At 37.5% G+C, this 18,152-nt stretch overlaps 1 long non-coding RNA gene across 1 annotated transcript; it reads right to left on the bottom strand.

Moving 5' to 3' along the window:
- Positions 1 to 4,796: 4,796 nt before the first annotated feature.
- Positions 4,797 to 17,975, bottom strand: LOC139694311 (uncharacterized). Its single transcript, XR_011702114.1, has 3 exons — positions 17,889 to 17,975; positions 10,099 to 10,201; positions 4,797 to 5,362 (listed from the first exon to the last, which is right to left on the bottom strand). It is a non-coding gene; the product is annotated as an uncharacterized lncRNA (long non-coding RNA).
- Positions 17,976 to 18,152: the final 177 nt, after the last annotated feature.

The following is an 18,152-nucleotide window of genomic DNA, read 5'->3' as shown; positions in this document are numbered from 1 at the left end:
TACTCTAGTGTGTAGAATGAAATGAAACTATTAGTCTCCTTGTGGTTTTCATGAGTGGTTTCTTTAATAGTAGCCATTTTAATAGAAATTGTAAACCATGCTTTCACTTTGTGATTTCACTGGTACTATTAAAAAGAAGATGAGGAATCTTTAAACCTTTACTTTGCAGTTATATTTTTGTCAATAACAGATTTGAATTTTTTTCTCAATGCTAGCTTGAAATGATGAAAGTTAAATTATTTCTCTTAAATTCATATAGAAGATCATTAAAAGGAAATATATTTTTCCTGAGCAGGTTTTGGCATAAGTATTTCAGTCCAGCTATTCATAGTTTATCACCTTTGTGAAGCTTCATTTGTAAATATTAATAAGATTAAAACTTTGGAATCAGTTTTTAAATAGTATTTTTACTTAATCTTATTGCCAGAACCCTCCCCGGACTACAGCCTTGACGTGGTGGAAGGGCTTGTGCGTTCCGATGACCCCTAGAGCTGTGCTGGTGGGAGTAATAATTATTGCTCCTGGTAGGGTCACCCATGCCAGATAGGTCGAAGGTTAGGAGCCAGACAAAAGGTAGTCCACGCAGCGTCTGTTCCTCAGTGAGGCGGCTGCAATGGCGTCTGACCCCAGTGGGGCGGCCAGTAAGTGATGGTGTCACGTTAAAAACACTATTGAGGAAGGCAACGGGAAACCACCTCAATTATCATTCCCTAGAAAAATATGATGGACAATAGAGATATTTTGAGTCCTGGCAACCACGGGGCTCGGCCCAATCGGCCGTGTGTCGTGCCCGGCAGCGGGGGAGGCAAGGCTTCCGCGGTCGTCATCCCACGAAACCCTTGCAAGGGAAAACCAGCAGCAGCAGGACAGAAGACGCAGGAGAAGAAGACAAAATTAGTTAGAATAGGAACGTGGAATGTTAGGACAATTATGAGGACAGGGAAATTGGAGAATGTTAAGCGAGAGATGGAAAGGGGAAATATAGATATTTTAGGTGTATGCGAGGTGAGATGGAAGGATAGCGGGGATTACTGGAGTGATAAGTATAGAATAATATACAGCGGTGGGGACGAGAGCCAACGAGGGGTTGCCATAGTATTAAATGAAGAGGTAGGAAGAAGCGTAGTCAACATAGAGCAGGTAACGGATAGAATACTACTAGTGGAGATAAAAGCAGAACCGACGAACTTAGTTATTATTCAGGTATACATGCCACCGAGCAACCATAAGGAAGAAGAGGTCGATAAGATATACGATCAGTTAGAGGACATGATCGCGTGTGTTCCTGCAGGGAAACATTTGATAGTGATGGGGGATTGGAATGCGACGGTAGGCGAAGGAAGAGATGGTGATGAGGTGGGCGACTACGGTTTGGGCACGAGGAATGACCGCGGGGAGAAAGTAGTTGAGTTCTGCAGGAGACAGGGGTTAGTCATCACCAACACTTGGTTTAGACACCACAAAAGACGCAGGTATACATGGAAAATGCCAGGTGACTCAGGAAGATATCAGCTAGATTATATCCTGGTTAGACACAGGTTTAGGAATAGTGTGATAAATTCCCACAGCTTTCCGGGAGCGGATGCGGACTCAGACCACAATTTAGTTGTTATGAAATGTAGCGTACGTTTCAAAAAGATAAGGCAGGGGCGGCGAGTTAGAAAATGGAATGTAGAAGCATTAAATGGGTTGAAAAGGAAGGAATAAAAACAGGCGGTAGAGAAAATCATGGAGGATGGTAAAGGGCTTATTACTATCGAAGAAAAATGGGAAATGATCAAAAAAGGGTTGTCTAAAGCCGCAAAAGACACTATTGGAACCGTTAACGCTAAAAGGACTAGGAAACCATGGATCACGGATGAGATGATTACAAAGATGGATGAGCGGCGAAAATGGAAGAATATAAATACAGAATTAGGCAAAATGAAGTACAAAGAATTGAACAATGAATTGAGGCCGGCAACAAATAAGGCAAAAGACGCATGGTGGAAGACGCAGTGCGAGGATATGGAAAGTCTCCAGAGGAAGGGTGAAATCGGTGCGCTGTACAGCAAAGTTAAATCGTTATCGGGATGTAAGAAAGGGAGATCTATGCTAACAGTAAGAGATAAGGCAGGTAAGGTAATAGTGGACACAGGAAAGATCCAAGAGAGAAGGAAGGAGTATATAGAAGAAATGTACAGTGAAGACCTTCAACCAACAAAGTTAGACATTGAAAAAGGATATGACGTAGAGGAAGATAGCTTAGGTCCAGGCATACTAGACGATGAGATAGAAAGGGCATTAAGGGAGATGAAACTAAAAAAGGCCGTGGGGGTAGATAACATTCCCGTGGAACTTTTAAAATGCTTAGGGAAATGTGGGAGGAAGAGGCTATATGGGCTGATCCGTAGCATTTATGAGGAGGGAATCTGGCCGGAAGACTTTGTGAGAGCAGTTTTAGTTCCGATTCCGAAAAAGGTAAAGGCCACGTCATGTGAGGACTATAGGACAATTAGTTTGATATCCCACGCAGCTAAAGTTGTTCTCAGGATCATAAACAAAAGGATAGAGAGTAGGGCAAATGATTACTTAGGGGATGATCAGTTTGGGTTTAGGAAGGGGAGAGGTACGCGTGATGCCATTGCAGTAATGAGATTATTAATCGAGAGGAATATAGAACACAACCAGGAGGTATTTGCCTGTTTCGTAGATTTCGAAAAAGCGTTTGATAGAGTGAATTGGGAAAAACTAATGAGTATTCTGCAGAAAATAGGAATAGATTGGAGGGAAAGGAGGCTAATCCGCAACCTGTACATGTCTCAGACTGCTCAGGTGCGGGTGGGAAACGGGGAGACAGGATGGGCAGTGTTAGGAAGGGGTGTAAGGCAGGGTTGCCCATTATCACCGTTGCTGTTCAACCTGTATGCAGAGGAAATGATCAAAGAGGCATGGGAAGAACTAGAGGTAGGAATGAAAGTGGGCGGGGAATTCGTAAAATCAGTTAGGTTAGCTGATGACCAAGCTTTAGTTTGTCAGTCAGCCAAGGGGTTGCAAGCATTGCTGAGTGAATTGGAAATTCAGTGCGACAGGTATGGGATGAGAATCAACATTAATAAAACAAAGGTTATGCGATTTTCTAGAAAGAAAAAGGGCAAGCTTAACATTAAAATAGGAGGGCAAAAACTAGAGCAGGTAGAACAGTTTACGTATCTCGGTAGTGTTTTGGACCAACACGGTCAAAGTAGTAGGGACGTAAGGAGAAGAATTGCGCTAGGCAAAGAGGCTTTCACGAGGAGGAGGGAGTTGATGACGGGGACTTTGAGTAAGGATGTTAAGAAAAGACTCGTAAAAACTTTGATATGGAGCGTAGCTATGTACGGCGCGGAAACGTGGTCATTGAAGCAGGAGGATAGACGTAGATTGGAGGCTTTTGAAATGCGGGTGTGGAGAAGAATGGAGAAGGTGAAATGGACAGAGAAGAAAACAAATGAGGAAGTACTTGGTATGGTGGGCGAAGAGAGGGGTTTGTTGGGAGCAATCCTATGGAGGCAGGAAAAGTGGATGAAGGGGGTGTTGACCGGCAGTGGGATGTTGAAGACTGTGATAGAGGGTAGAATGTTGGGCAAAAGAGGAAAGGGAAGGAACAGGATAGGGATGTTGGACGGGATGAAGGGCGGAAGAAAGTACTCGGAGATGAAGAGGGACCTGGTGTAGAGTAGAATTTAGGGTTGTGTTTTGTTAGTAGCCACAAAATATTTGTTTGGTAGTTGTGTCCATCGAAAAACCTACCTTAACCGGTAGATTACCTTAAAAAAAAAAAAAAATTATTGCCAGAAGTCTATTAGAGGTGAAATAAATGTGAATTTTGCTTAATACCAGAGTGGCATTGTTGCAATAGTTAGATTGTAAATTTTGGCATTCTAATATATATGTATATATATATATATATATATATATATATATATATATATATATATATATATAAAGCCAATCCAAGGAAGAAAGATGTGGTTTGAATTATTTTGAGGCATAGGGTTTAAATTTGCTGTTAGTCTCCCTTTGCAGTTAGTTAATGTATAGATTTTCTCACTTTGTCAAAATCAATCAGTACATATCTTGATTAACTAAGATGGAAAATTTTAATGACAAAAAATGAATAGACATAAAGAATGGTAATAGACAACTCAACAATTCAACCTCAGCTCATTATCTTATTCTATTTTAGTTTGTCACAGTTCTTCTAATTTTATTTCCTTTTTACAGGACTTCTTGTGATCTAGGTGAATTGCAGAATAGAGGGAATATGCATCACCTAATGACAATGGAATCTATCCTGTGCATCACTTAATGCAACTTTGTGTACTCCACTGTATTGCAAGCTGCCATGCCAATAAATGAATATGCATGGTAGTATGCATTTTTGCCTGTACATGTTAACTTTGTCTTATTTAGTGAAACTGTGTACACTTACTATACAATAAAATATTTGTTTAGAACAATTTGAATTTCTTTAACCCTGGCCATGGAAATTTTTGCTCTGGACTTAGAATAATTTTTTTACTGCCCACTCTTTTCTTCTGGCCAATCAATATATATAATATTTAATGCATGATATCTCATGAAAAAAAATTCATCAATTATACAATATTTTTGAGCAAATATAAAAAGAAAAGTAAAATCATGGCTATTTACACCTATTTTGCTGCTTTTTGGGTCAAAAAAAAGCCGTAAAATATCCCATAAGTCCTATTTAATTAAAAACAGCTTCTGTCCAGCGTTGAGACTTTGGTAATTAAAATTTTAATAGGGTTTATAAAAAAATTTTATTTGACCTGAAAATGATTACATTCTGTTTACAAAATTATAGAGAAGCAAATTTCTGTGTTCCTCCCCTCAAGATAGCTGTCAACTATGAACAAAACAAAAACAATTTACACCTTCAAAGATGCAGGTGGTGTACCAGAAGCAGTTTACTTCCACAAGTGGGTCTCCTAGAGGGGTGCAATCTAGTGGTTCCAAACATTAAATCAAAGAAGTCCTGTTCAAGCCACTAGACAACAGTTCCAGATATCCACCTGCAGCAGTCAACTGCTCCCAGAATATGACCAGCATTCAATTGCTTTGTAAATAGTTTCTATTTTCTATTCATTGCTGACAGCTGCCTTAAATAGGGAACATCAAAAAGTGGTGTCCTCTAGTCCCTCCTGCTGCTGAAGCACCAAGGGCAATGTTGTCTTTCGAGTACGGATAGTCCAACATCACTGGAATAAACAGCACCCATTGCTGGCTCTGCATTTCTGGATGAACTGAAAAAGTACAAGTATTCCAACTGGCATTCCATTGGATGAGGGTTGACTTCATGTGCCCTGGAATTGATGACCTGCAATGAAAGGTATTGTGGAAAAAATAATACAACAATATAGTAGCTTCAGAGAAAATGCCATCACCCTTAAATTCTTTGCTACTGGAGTCGAATTGCCAAGATTGTTCTGAGAATGACTAAAGATTTTCAGGAAGATCCTCTGATGACATGACTAAGCATGATTCAGTAGAGGAATTTATAAGAAAGACATCCCTGTAAAGCCATGGATGCAATAACTTCGGAGAATGACTGGCATGGTGCTCATGAAGAGAATTTAAAATGAAGGAATATGCAAATATGGTGCTAACTATAACCTAGTATGTAAATGTAGGTAGCATTTTACGTAAATAGCAAGTTTTACAACTTAAGAGAGATGCACTTAGCAGAAGATGAACACTGACTGATAACGGCAATAGGTACATGGGAGTGTACAATTCACAATCTAAGAATGAAAAAGAGGGGCCCAGTTCCTCAAGTTGTAGCTGTCAGGTGTTATACGGAAACACCCTCCCATTGCAATGATACACAAGAAGAAAGTAGCAAAAGATGGTGAAATAGACATTCACGAAAATGCATTCCCTAGCATGTGAATAAGCACATAGGAAGGGCATAATATTGACAGAAAAAAATTCTGAAGAGCGAGCCACCCAATGTGAGCACATCATATCTGAGACCTTTGAAATTAATCATAGGAAAAATTTAGATATGATTATAAATGTACTCCTTCATAAAACAGATTCCTTCGCTAGATGAAGTAAGGATGCCAGTCATATGATTACCCAAAAGTTATGGGTAATTCAACAAAATATTTGAATTTAATTAACAAAAATTGTCAGAAGCAGAATGAAGTTTTTCAGAGTGGAGTAATGTATTAAACGTCAAAACGTGACTATTATTCTAATTCCTTGTCAGTACCCATGATCCACTTAGTAAAATAATGTGCTCCAGCTTGAAAATATCTCTCCAGCAAAAGGAAACAACGAGAATAGTCATCAAAATATACACTTGGCGTAAAAATTAAGAACTTCAACAGTAAATATTACATTCAGATATATTATTTTTTACTTTTCTTGTTCAAAATGAAATGAACAACCTAAAATTCTATTTCATGTTATTTACTGATTCTGACTCATCAATTCCATGCAAGTCCTTTTTTTTCATTGGCGACTGCCCAAGCTTTCTAAATTCATCTCTAGTCTACAAAATAGTCCCCTCGTTAAAAGGGACCCTCATCAAATCTGATGATTCTAAGAGATTAGAATTTTAATTGCATTTCAAACTTCAGGCCCGATATGTTGCAGAAAATAATTGGAAAGTTTGATGTATTTGACAGTGCAATTTTCACACAATTTCTCAAATTACTAAAGTCTTTCTGATGACTAAGTTACCTTTCTTAGAAAATCAACCCAGGATCAAATAGTAAATTTTAATATTTAAAGCAATTCGATATACTATTTCACAATACCCTGGTTGGGCAGACAAAAAATAAGATATTTTGAACCAAGACGAGGTTAATAAGTGACACCAACTAGAACATACATTGTACATATTTATTCAATTAGTAGAGGTCTGACTGCATTAATATCTGTGCAATTTTAATGAAAGATATGCATTTGAAATCATGGAACTTGTGCTATCAAAGAATAATGCAATTAAAGATGGGTGGACGATGGAAACAAGGATTTGAAGGATGAAAAATCAAGAAGATTAGGACGAGATTGGTCCGAGAAATATGATGAAAACAAGGGGGGGACTTATAGAAAAAGACACAGAGACAAACTAACAATATTTCCTTTCTCAGGAATATTATGAATGTAAGAATAATTCAAAACCCCAATAAAGAAATGAAATTTAATGGAAATTGAAATTACTGAAAAATCGGTGAGCAAATGAAGTCTAATAAATAGATTCTATTAAGCATGTGTTCTTCTGGTCAATACAATGTCATCTCAAATAAAAATAGGTCATCTTTACTGTAGATTCAAAATCAAAAAATGATGCTATGTTACCCGGAATGATTAAGTCATTTCCGCTCAGTTAAACTATGTATGCATATTAGGGTAATACACCACAAATATCATTTTGGTGAATGGCAAATGAGAAGATGTTCTTAGCATCCAGAAAAGTTGGTGTGGTTCTATCACTCCAATGAAGAATTAAGGGTGATAGCATTTCAATTCATTGTAAGCACACCATCAATACTTAAGAGCAAAACAATGTAATGAAACATTGAAAAACAATAATGAAAACATGCATAAGCACAAATATACATATAAACAACATGCAAAAGGTTAAAAATAATACAATAATAGCAACTTTACACAATTTTGTACTAATAACATCAGATTGCATCTTAGATCATGAAAATATTAATTTGTCAATTAAAAATTTTGTAAAATTAGAAAAAATAAATGACCCAGTGCTAAATATGGAAAATAAAATGTCCACTTATTGCTAAGGAAAAAATGCAACAAATTGGTATTCATTTTGGAGGTACTTTGCTGTCTGATAGACATACCCTCAAATGACAACATGTGACCGAGAAAATCGTTCCCAAGAAAGGGTAAAATGCATCCAAATATGTTGGAATCAAGGAGATAGATGTTTTAGCAATGCTGTGCGTTGATTTATTATTTGGTTAATTTATATTTAGTCAAGATTTTTACATGGAAACATTGGGTTGCCCATTCACCACTAATGAGTGCCACTACAGCATCATTAGGTGGCATCAATTGCATAAATCTCTTAAGCATGAATCAATGTTTGATGTATTTTCCAATTATGTGTCTTTCCGATGTCATTATGTATCTTAAACGAGAGATACTTGAACAGAACTCACTGAATGGGTAAAAAAATTTCTCCCAACACTGTTTCCAGAAAGTTCAATTACGTGTTAGAGGTATGAAAGAAGTATTCTAGACAGCTAATCATGGCAAGTGACTCCACGCATGGAGTGGACTATTTCGATTAAATAAAATCTAAGGGCTCAGAGAACAAAAAAGAGAGTGGAAAGGAAGGATAAGAATGGGGTAAAAAAGCAAAGAGGAATATCAAGAGATTCAGGAGAATATAAACTTTGAAGGGATTGCAAGGAGTGGACACTTTTATGATGAACGTTGTTGCCTAATTAGAAGATAAAAATTAAGAGAAGAGGGAAGGAAAATATATGGTAACAGATACCACTCATCTCAAGTGCTTGATGGAGAGTTTTGTATTAAACATCAAGAGAGGAGAGAATAAATCAGAGCGGTTCTGGTATTTACACAGAATTTTGTAGCAAAATAGGCATCAGCATTTAGAGTTGAGAACATTAGGAGAAGAATTGCTTTGTTGAAATTAGTAATTGCAAGAAGGGAATTGATGACAGATGTTATTATTCCAAAAAATCTCCAAATATGTACTCAATATAATTTCAACCCGTTTACCATATGTCAGTTTTAACTGCGCACAGTTGTTGGAGAATATTATGAAACAGCTTCTCCATTTAAAAAGACTTATTTAATGGGATTCAGTTCATCTAAATCAAAACTCAAGTTTTTCTAGAAATATCCCTGAAATATTACAGGCTAGTTTTTGAAGACATTAACAGCTTGTGAATAGGGTAAAAAAGAAAAAAATTCACCAAAAAACCACTTGTTTTCAGAAATAAAATATACAGAAGATGCAACTACACAAAAAGAAGTGAATGAAAAGAAGAAAGCATGGATAATTGAAGAATAGCAGAGTTAGGTCTAGGATGAGCAATGACAAGCAGATGATAGAATATGTGATTGCAAGGAGCTGTTAGGGAATGAAGAGATGGGCAGGGAACAAGATATAGTATAAAGAGCTGCTACCAATCAATCCTTGGGACTGTTAACCTGTGACAATGATTCATCATAACTGATGACACTTTTGTCATTAAAATTATACAAGTAATTTTTAAATTACTTAACTATGCATGCTCAAATTATACTATTTGAATGTAATGCACATAAATTAAAATTTAAGTTTTCAATTACAATTATCATAATTTCAGCAACTTTTGCAAACGTTTCTGTCCCTCATTCTCATACACTTAACTTGGATGCCAATCCCTATGTGATCACATTAAATTGAATCTAATGCACAGAAATATTAGTTAAAAGTAGTCAGGTGAAGTCATTTTGCATGATTTTCATTGGAACAATGGCCACTAGAAATGATTAAAAGGCAGTTAACAAACAGATTACAGATATCTACCATCTATTGGTTCAGTAAAATTGATGTCATTCCATTGGATGATGATTTTTACAAAATTGGGATGAGGATCCAAAGATTTTCTTTTAACATGTAAATAATGAATCTTCTTTACAAGTTTTCAAAAACTATAGTTTTGTTTCATAAATGAAGGGCCAAAGATTAACATGAAACTTTCTTAAATACTATCTGACTTATTTGAACACATTACAATACTGTACTAATTAGGAAGAAAATTTCTCTATGCTGTATGCTTTAAAAATATCATTATGTTAGAATAATATACCTGATTAGGAAGAGAAGACTTCAGTACCAAAAAAAATGTATCCCTGGCATTTTGTAAAATATTTAACACCTACGCCGAAATTTCGAAAACCAATCATGCAGGAAGCAATTGCCATCAAGAAGTCATCATAACTATAGCGACTCATTAATGAAAATTCAAAATCACTTCAGCCAACTACTATTCCAACAGGTGCCAACAATCATCAAATTGAAAATACATATACGATAAATTAGCATAAATAGGGACTTACACAGTTTAAAAGTAAATTCATTCCACCACATTGAAGAGGGCTGGTTGGTGGACATACAGCATATTTTCAGGCATCCTTGCCTCACTCCATGATTTCAAATCTTCTGCAACTCCAAGGATATGCACACAAAAGTAGAAAGAGGAGCAGAATAATTATTTTCACTCTAGAAGTCTCCATTAAAATGAAGTGAAGACTATGAATGTTAATCAGTGATCTTAAAGATGTGCATATGAGAAAGAATGGAGGAAATAACTTTAATATTAAATGAGGAATACCATTAATGTTTATTATGCTCTGAGACATGACCCAAAGCACAAACAAAGAACGTGAATTAAAAATGATATTACTAATGTAATTTGGATAAAACAGTGATATTGCATTCTTCAATTAAATATCATACCATTTATATTTTGAAAATTTCTACTGAACAAGATGTACTAAGACAGGTTGGAATGGTGAGATTAGTTGTAAAGCTGCCACAATAAATGACTTACAGAAGGGTGGTAGTTCAGTGGGTTAGATATATGAGATTGCTTGGTTCTGTTCTAGTTATTAAAGACATTTTCATAATTATTTTTGAAAATGATTCAATTAAGTAGGAAGGTTCATTGTTGGTACATAAAGAAATGTTGAAAGAATGTATTTCAAATCTGTAAAGGTACTTGACCAATTTAATTTTTCATAAAGGGAGTGAGATCTCGCTTACCTTTGCAAAGATAAAAGGTATCAAACATTTAGGATGCACTGCAGCTAAAGCTTATGCTCTTTTTATTCCTCTTAAGTTGGTATAATGCCATATTGATTTGATTTGAACTATGCCAAATTTGTTTTTTATATGATAAGTTATCATTCAGGATTACACCTAGGTTATGTATGGTTTTGGAGTAGGGTAGCTCTGTTTGTCCAACTTTGAATTTGAGGATGAAGTTGAGATTGAATTTCTTGGTTAATGCTGAGCTCCTGAGAAGGATAGCTTGAGTTTTGCTGCTGTTCAGAAGAACAACTGGCACAATCCTTAATAGAGGAGACCTCCTAATTAACTTTAAATATCTTATTACTTAGCTCATGTAAATAGCAATGAGAACATACTATTTGAAGATTATCTATGTAAAGAGAGTAGTGGCAATGATGAAGAGAAAAAAGGAGCAGATAGGTTCAGTCAGAAAAAGACAAAAAAGTGCCCAGGGGTGTGCGGTCAGAATTTTAGGGAGCAAAGGAGAGAAAGGAAAACATTATGCCTCTAGGATGTTGCACAGATTCGCAGAAAATATTAAGAGCATAATAATGACATAATCCAGGAAAAATAGCAGTTTCACCAGGAAGGAATTTAAAAAAAATGAAATAGGAGTCCAATTGTGCCAAAATTCAACCTTTGACAATTGTCTATCACAAATTTAATCGAGAGATGCCAATCCATGACAAACCAACATTGGTTGAGGGAACACACTGGTTATTTAATATGCAATAACCAATTTAATTCTTAAACATACAGTTACCTGAATGAATAGCACTCATATCATTTCACCATCAGAAAAACCATTCTGCGCTAATACAAAAATATTATTCTGAAAAAAATGGATTTATCTTATATTGGTAATAGGCAAACATAGGTAATACATGAGAACAATAGGTTTCACTTAATGTGATCTCTAAAAAATTTATTCAAGAAAATGTTCTGAAATACAGGAACCTGTAGAATAGGGGTGTGGGGATTTAAAAAAATAAGGATCCGGTAAAGGATTTTAGAAAACTTCAATGGATGAGTTTTTTATGGGATCATTTGCGCATTTATGGGGGTGAACTTTTGTCCAAAATAATTGCGATTGTCATAAATTCCCATATCGAGTAAAGGAAAAACACTCATGGAGGCAGAGCTCGAAGTAAATATGATGTATGAACAACCCTGTAAGTCAGAACAGGGGCTGTGGCTGGAAGAGGGAATTAAAAAGGAGGAAGGAATTATGTGAAATAAAATGACTTCTAAATCTTCTCCTTAAATGGAGAGGCAAGCAAATGCCTGGATTGGGACTCTGGGAGAACTGGGTGCAGTCAACTCCTCCTTCGCTGAAGGTCTATTTCATATGAGAGAACTAAAAGACACTAAGCCAAGTTTTCAATGCAGCAAATAAGCAATTAAGGCCATCAACAAAAAGATGCAGAAAATTAATTGATTGATCAAATGGTTATTTGGTGATCAATCTGGTTCCAGAAATGGGAGGGTATGAGTGATGCCGCAGCATTTATGAGGTCACTAGTAGAGAGAAATATGGAATTCTAAAAGAAGTATTTTCTTGCCTTGGGGAATTCTAAAAGGCAATTGGCGGAGTAAATTGGGCCGAGTTAATGAATTCATTGCTGAAGATAGTATTAAAGAGTGGTTAGACAAAAAACCCAAAGTCTGTAGCAGACTGCATAGGTTTGGATAGTGATTGGAGAGAGGAGATGGGCAGGGGGTTAGCATGGATGCACACTATTACTCATGAAAGTGGGCATCCATCAAAATATACACAGAGGAAATGGTGCAAGAGGCTAGGTAATAGTAAGTCTCTGAAGGAAAGAAATGCCAAAGACTCAGATTTTTAGATGAACATGCTTTATATAGTGTCATCTTACCGATTTATAATTGATGCTGATCACATTAAAAAACCAATAAGATTGGTCTGAGATGAGAATCAGGGAAAATTATGAGAAGCAAATGAGGTTCGCAAGAAATAGGAAGGCTAAATTAAATACAAAAGTTGTGCAAAATGAACAACTGCAGGAAGAGAGTCCATCTATCTTGAAAGTTTTTGGACAGAGGTTTGAAGTTATAAGCACAAACAAAAGAATTACACCAAGGAAAGAATCTTTGATAAAGAGGAGCAATCAGATAACTAGGATCAGATTACTGTGAACAAAAAATTCGTGAAAATATTTATATAGAATATATTTTTGAGCTATAAATAATTCGCAGGATGAAGAGGACATGAAACTTATTAGTCTTACATCAGGGGTAATGATAGGGAGCAGTAGGTTGAAATGTGAAAAAGGCCAAAAATTGTAAGGTAGATCTAAATTGATAGGAAACCACTCTCTGGGAAGTATGGACAACTTAAAAACATTGGTTTTTAATAGCACTCCTAATCATGGTATTTCCACAGCCCTGGTCTTTCAGGAAAGGGGAAAGGCATCAACACAGCATGAAAATACTGGTGAAAATACATTTGAGAAGGGTAAAAAGACCAACCAAGCACGGAATGATATGAGGGTGATGAAAGCTGGATTTAGAAACACTAAAAATGCTGAGGGAGTGGTAATGGCAATTTGACAAATAATAAAGGGACTTATGATAAGAAATAGGGAAGAGCAACAGAAAAATAATTAGGAATCCTAGGCAGCATTGAAGAGGAACTGAAGAGCAGAATGCAATATAAACAATCTCGTGGGGCAAGATCCATCCACATTATAGAAATATGAATGGTTAATTCATAGCTTTCTAGGCAGCCTATTGATACAGGTATTTCAACAAATTCTATCACATCTTTTACAACAATTGATGAAAAGCATCTTTTAATGAACTGATGAATCATCATAAAAATCCAATACATTAAGGTGATCAATCACATCAAGTGGAACCCAGAAGTATTGAAGAGTTACTGAAAGGCATGGCTGAATTCATTTTTCACATTTACCACCGCTTTGGTGACTGATACTGATGGATCGCCATGACTGGATTAATGATGGAACTTTAAAGGGGGTCAATTTTTTTAGATTTAGATTATAAGAAGGGCACAATTATAACAGGATAATCCTTACAATAGTAACATGAATGAATTTACTTTAATTTACTTTTACACTTAATAAGTATTTTGTGCAATACTTCCATTAACGGTTACAATATAATGTATTCTACAATCCGTATTCCTATGATATTTGTAAAAATTAATTCAAATTGTCAATGTCAATTCAAATCAGTATTAATATTTCTATTACCTTGTACAATGAATCTGGGTAGTAACATTAGGTGTGAATAAAATAATTTATCTAGAGGGTGTAATTCCAAGGTGAAAATATAAGCAATGCCCTCTCAAATAGTGAGGAGCAATGTCTCCTAACTTAACTGATGGAGGTTTCACGACAACTTCAGAAAGATATGGTCACTACTTCAAATGAAATTATTTCATATATAGCCAAAAGGCATGGCCTAAAGTGTGTTCTACAGTATCAATTTGAAAGTTTCAAGAAAGACAGTTATCACCAAAATACTGTGAATACGTAGAATCACTTCCTTGTGATCACGTGCCCAGCAGCCAAGTTCATTCCCAGTAAATTTAAAAAAGATAACACGGAGCCTAGATGTTGCAATGTGAATGTTAGAAAATTATTAAGATGCCAAAGGCTATGTCACACCAAGATGAAGACTATTATGGATAATATCTGCAGCGACAAAAGGAATGAGATCACTCATGTCTATAAGATATCTAGGGGGGATCGGGATGGTATGGTGGCTTACGTTATGGCTTCCCACCAAGAGGCCCGGGTTCAAATCCTGGCAAATAAAAGCAGATTTTTCAGTTGTATCCCGATCCCTACTTGAGGTGCTTCGTGGAGGGCACTTTGTGTGAGTACGCCGTCCGTCGGATGGGACGTTAAGCTGAGGACCCCTTGGCGCCTTTCGTAAAGAGTAGGCTAATGCCGACGCCGGGTTTCTCTCCACCCTTCATCCTTTCCTGTCCATCCCCTATGGCGCAAATTACCTCAGCTGTCGGTCGCCTCCCCTCAAAACTACTACTACTACTCGAAACCGGCCAACATGGAACCCCTGACCCGGTGGAAGACCCGAGAAAACTTCATAAAGCAAATACGCCGGGAAAGGACCAGATCTTACTTCATATTGTTGCTAGTTCGAATGTGAGAATCTCTATAGTCAGGAGTTGTGGATGGAAAATCAACAGTTTCCGAAAAGGTAAATCCTGCGAGACAACTGGCACTTTTTGTTCCTAATATCCTTTGTTCAAGAGAGGAATGTTCCAAGGGACGGGGTTTTCCTAGATTTTTAAAAGACTTTCGATGAAGTACCTCATAGGTAACTACTCGCAAAGCTAGAAGCATATGACATACATACATGAAAATCAGGGTTGCATTAAAAACTCTTCGAATGGTCGGGTCAAAGAGCAATCATAGATGGGATTAGCTCTAATGCAATAGAAGTCTCTTCGGCCATTCCCCAAGGAAGTGTTATCAGACTCCTCTATTCCTTCTTTAAGTTACTGACTAACTCCGTAGTCACTAGTATATTACAATCATTTGCCAACAATGCAGTGGTTTACAGAGATATCCGTAATCTTAAGGATAAAGCAGCTTTAGCAGATAACCTCAATGATACTATATGCAACGCTGGTGCTACACTTGGTAATGAGAATTAACTTCAAGTGCGTAGCGATGAATTTTTGGAAAAAGAGCAATTCCCTCCCGCACAACTTTCCGGCGTTCCCGAATCGAGAACACCGAAATGGAATGCCTGGACTCGATTAAATACTTGGGCGTTATCCTCACTCACGACCTCTCCTTGGTGAAACATATACGGGGAATTTGTGGACACACTAACAAAAAATCAGTATTTATCAGAAGCATACGGGGTAAATGCGATGAAATGTTTAAAGAGAAATGTTACCTTTCGCTGGTTAAGACCTCATTTAGAATATGCTGCTAGTACATGGCATCCTCATTCAGTTGGAGTGCTTGCCGAATTAGATCGCGTGCAGCGTAAAGGAGCAAGATTTGTTAAATTCTGTTGAGACTAATTGAGTGGCGTAACAAAATTTTGAAGAGGTGTTAGGCTGGGAATCACTCACGGAGCGAAGGTTAAATTACAGATTTATCTTGCATTTATTGCAAGGATATTTCTTTAGCAGTGACATTGAAAGTTTATCTTTACCCCCATTGCGATACGGTAGGCGAGATCATATCAATAAAATTAGAGATATTAATTGTAGAACAGATAGATTTAAGTTTGCATTTTTTCCATGAACGATAAGGGATCAGAATAGCGTTGTCCGACCGATAGTAGTGATAAAAATATTCTGGTCAAAATTAGTATCCACCCCCCTACCAAAGGTGGCTTGCAGGGTACTAAAAAATAAATAAGATAAGAAGACGTTCACGTTTGGAGGAACATTGTATACAGTCGCTTGAAGGCATTCCTACAGCAACTTTCTCCTTATCCCTGAGGGCAAATATTCCTCGGTCAATTTTATAGGTGATCCCTTTCGATATATTGAACTAAAGAATATTTTCCTCTGACAAATCCGATGCCTAGTAGGTGACAACCATAACAAAGCACTCCCTACATTCGCATCTCGCAGCTATATCGCATTCACTGTGAAACATCTAATTCCGATGGCTTTCGTCTGTACACGCGCCAGTCTGATACGCCACCGTCGAGTTTCGACTGGGTAACATCAAATATGTAGTCGGACCCGTTGGACTGGGGTTCAAGCCCCTTGCTGGGAGCGGGTGTCATTCCCTCCCCTCCGCGGCATTTTGGGGATGGGTCGATGGCGTGCGTTGACCGAATGCCTAGGCCTCGACCAAGCCTGCCGTACCATTTCCCCGCCTTTAAACACATTTAGCATTTGGATTTCGAACAAATCGTTCATCGCAGCCGTCCTAGTGAGAATAGTTATTGCAAATAGAGGATTAAGAGGGGAGATGAGCTAGCGAGGGACGAGAGGAAACCCATAAGAAGGCCCCGTCACTTGATCTAAGGAGACGAGGGTCGGATGGGTAAGGCATGTGGGATCGCCCCGCCCCTCCTGGTTCGGCAGTTCTCTGGCACGCCCTACTCAACTGTACGGCGAAGTGGAAGAGGGGAGCATTGCGGGCGAAACTACATCCACCTATGCACCCCCTTTTTAGGCTGTGATCTGCCTTCCGATTCTTCGCACCACCGAGACTACCTTCGTACAAGACACTACCCTCACCTTGATTGCTAAACTTATTCTAATTTATGCCGTTGGCAACACAAAAGAGTTTACGCCGAGCCGAACGCGAGAATGCAGGAGACATTCGCGATTGCGTTATTCAATAGCAGAAACCGTTGATTACGGAGAGAAGATACCGCAAAGAGAAAGGGAAATTTCGGGGAAAATCGCTTGAAGACCAAATTCCACAACAAACTACCTCAACACCGAAAGTATTAAGGCAGCACCCTCAAAGCATGGGGTGGAATTAATCTAGGGCTAGGTGCCTGATCATTCAAGGGAGATACGTGTCTTCGAAATACAACATATTACAGCTATTTTAGTTCTCTACATAATTTCTTTACCACCATTCGATAGATAAGAGTAAAGTTCTACTTCTCAATTATCACGATGAAGAGCCTAAAACGTGTTAGTCTGGATCCTTCATAAATTAGGTTGGACTATGTCATCATCATTTAAGTTTTATCCATATCACGCACAAAATAATTAGATTGTTAAAACGCACATTCTGATTTGGTCAACCATCTTCCTGATTGATAGATCAGCTTCAATTTATTCTCGGATCTTAGAATTAACGACTCTAGAGGGATAAATCTACGACGACAGTCTTAATTACAAGATCTACTTGAAAACAAGTGACCACCGCTTTACTTTGCGTGAGGGAGGGAGGGGGAAAGGAATGGATGAAGTGAAAATGTTCGGTTAGTACTTGGGAAAGATGGTCGCATTTAAGGTTAAGTCTACCTCTAATCGAATTCACGGGAATAACTTTGGATAATAACCGATGATAAAGCAGTACAAAATTAGTAAAGAGTACAATTTACTCACTGATATTCCACGGAGTCATCTCCGAATCCATTCCTCGGAATTCATCATTCAAATCACTTGTGAAGTTATGTTCCGCTCTCTCGAGTAAAACCTGTGAAAAGGGGAGAAGAACAAAAATTAGATGAAATAAGAGTTGAGCTTTCGTACACGTCGGTAAAATGCTTTCTTCAGAGGTTCAGCATTACAATTTCCAGTTCCTAAATTGCTGAAGACATCGGGCATATACCTACCTTTCCCTTGCTTCGCGAAATGAATCCAGCCCTT

Source organism: Hetaerina americana, unplaced genomic scaffold (assembly GCF_022747635.1).
Source record: "Hetaerina americana unplaced genomic scaffold, ioHetAmer1.1.p SCAF_5, whole genome shotgun sequence".
In the NCBI taxonomy this organism is placed as follows: domain Eukaryota; kingdom Metazoa; phylum Arthropoda; class Insecta; order Odonata; family Calopterygidae; genus Hetaerina; species Hetaerina americana.
This window is presented reverse-complemented; position numbering and strand designations above follow the sequence as displayed.